This window comes from Lissotriton helveticus, chromosome 8, assembly GCF_964261635.1.
Source record: "Lissotriton helveticus chromosome 8, aLisHel1.1, whole genome shotgun sequence".
In the NCBI taxonomy this organism is placed as follows: domain Eukaryota; kingdom Metazoa; phylum Chordata; class Amphibia; order Caudata; family Salamandridae; genus Lissotriton; species Lissotriton helveticus.
The window spans coordinates 416,387,206-416,389,977 of NC_136069.1; positions in this window are offsets into that span (position 1 = coordinate 416,387,206).

Genomic DNA, 2,772 nt, shown 5'->3' on the forward strand with positions numbered 1-2,772 from the left:
AGGCTTTAGGTGTTGAAGGATCAGGTCCTCAAGGAATAGTTCTACGCTCTGCCCCTCTGTTCCTTCCGGGACACCTGCCACGCGGATGTTGCTTCTTCGGGCCCTCCCTTCCTGATCCTCGAGCCGCAGGGTCATCTGGCGGTGTTGGTGTACCAGCTCATTGATCTGCCCTTCCAGCCGTTTTTCAGACACCTGCAATGCCTTAATGTCCATTTCGTTTGACTTTGACCGGTTCGTGGTCTTACCCAGATCTGTACGAATCAGGTTCATCTCGATGGAGATTTTATCCATTTTTGTTTCGAGGTTGGTCCCCAGCGCTTGGATCGCCGCCATAATGGAGGTCAGTGATGGTTCCGCTAGGCCCGCCTGGTCTCCGGCCGCCGCTCCCCACTGTCCTTGTCCCAGCGGCACCACGTATTTGTCCAGCTTGTTCGTCTGGGTGGATGTTCCCCCTTTGGGCCTCATGATGAACTGGCGGTAGCGCCCCCGCCCAACCTCCTGGACCAGCAGAATGAGGGACTGTAGTGGGGTTATCCGGCGTGGTTGCACCTTTCGGGCGCCCCCCTATGGGTGAGAAGGCCCCGACCCCCCACCTATCGATAAAATTGGGGCCGTGTGCCCACCTCCTCCAGGCCTCCACGTGCCACTCTCGAGGATTGGAGTCCTTTCACAGTCCCCCACCGGCCAATCCCACCTGCCAACAGGCCCAGCGCACCTCCACTCCGGGGAATGACCCCCCTGGGGTGCCAGTCCATCCCCCCGCTCTTCGACGTGTATGGGGGGCTCTCGGGCTCCCACACCGAACCCGGGCCTCCACACCACTCCCAGCGTCAGTGTTTCCGCTGCAGGGCACTAGCGCATCCAGAACCACTTTTCAAGGGCCTCGTCTCCACGGGGCACTCCTTCCAAGCCCAGCCTACACTGCCCTTCAGTGCCGACCGGCCACCGCAACTCCGCTGGGCCTTGTTACCGTGTCCTCGAGGCCAGGCCCCCCCTTACAGCAGGGGCGCTTGCCGTTATGCCGTTATGTCCTGTGCCTCTCCCGTCTTATTCCACCACTCTCTGTCTCCTGGGCCCAGCTCCGACCATGCCCGCAAAATGGCAACGTCCGGATCAAGTTCGGCGCCTCCGGGGGGGGCTAGCGCGCCCTCTCCTGCCTGCGTGCCCCACCAGGCCCCAACAGGCGGACAGGAGAAGCGTTGCCCTGGCGTCTCCGCCCTAGGTTGTTCGCCGGAGCTACTGCTCCCCTCCGGCCGGGTTGACGAAGTTAGGCCCCAAAGCCAGGGCCTCGAGTGAAGGGGCTACCGGCCCACCGGATTCAGACGGACAGCTCCCGGCCCGCCGCGGTGATATAGGCGGCCGCGACTCGGCCGAACTGCGTGCCAGAGCTCAGATTTTCACTCCGGTTGTGGTCGCTTCCCATCGGGGGTCAGGGCGCAGATGGGGAAGCGCCCCGGCCAGGATAGTGTACGGATATTCTCGGGGACAGTCGCGGTCCCTGCGGAGCTAGGGGTTTAGGCAGCCATCTTCGTTGGCGCCTGGCCACACCCCGCTATGCACATACCTTAATAAAAATTATCACCTGCAGTATGTTTGTTTATTTCGAAGGGGCAGTGGTTGCAGGGAGTACGCGCTGCTGTGGATTAAGCGTGCTGCGCGTCTGTGCAACTTACAAGCAATTTCGCGAGTAACTTTTAAAGCGCCCGTTTTGTCTATATTATTTTATCTTAATTTCACCTTATCCCCTGCTTTTAATATCCAACGACTTGCACTATAAATTGGAATACCCACCGCTCTTTGCGGGTCCTTTGCCTCCCTGACTTCGACTTTGGCGGCCATCTTGGGGGTGAGTGGGACGCCTCTCCTCACACGGTCTAGTCGTCACAAGGACGCTAGACCTCTTACAAAAGGGGGGCAAACTAGGTGCTCTGCCTTGTTTATTTCGAAGGGGCAGTGGTTGCAGGGAGGACGCGCTGCTGTGGATTAAGCGTGCTGCGCGTCTGTGCAACTTACAAGCAATTTCGCGAGTAACTTTTAAAGAGCCCGTTTTGTCTATATTATTTTATCTTAGTTTCACCTTATCCCCTGCTTTTAATATCCAACGACTTGCACTATAAATTGGAATACCCACCGCTCTTTGCGGGTCCTTGCCCTTTTCCTTTGCCTTCCTGACTTCGACTTTGGTGGCCATCTTGGGGGTGAGTGGGACGCCTCTCCTCACATGGTCTAGTCGTCACAAGGACACTAGACCTCTTACAAAAGGCGGGCAAACTAGGTGCTCTGCCTTGTTTATTTCGAAGGGGCAGTGGTTGCAGGGAGGACGCGCTGCTGTGGATTAAGCGTGCTGCGCGTCTGTGCAACTTACAAGCAATTTCGCGAGTAACTTTTAAAGCGCCCGTTTTGTCTATATTATTTTATCTTAGTTTCACCTTATCCCCTGCTTTTAATATCCAACGACTTGCACTATAAATTGGAATACCCACCGCTCTTCGCGGGTCCTTGCCCTTTTCCTTTGCCTTCCTGACTTCGACTTTGGTGGCCATCTTGGGGGTGAGTGGGACGCCTCTCCTCACATGGTCTAGTCGTCACAAGGACACTAGACCTCTTACAAAAGGCGGGCAAACTAGGTGCTCTGCCTTGTTTATTTCGAAGGGGCAGTGGTTGCAGGGAGGACGCGCTGCTGTGGATTAAGCGTGCTGCGCGTCTGTGCAACTTACAAGCAATTTCGCGAGTAACTTTTAAAGCGCCCGTTTTGTCTATATTATTTTATCT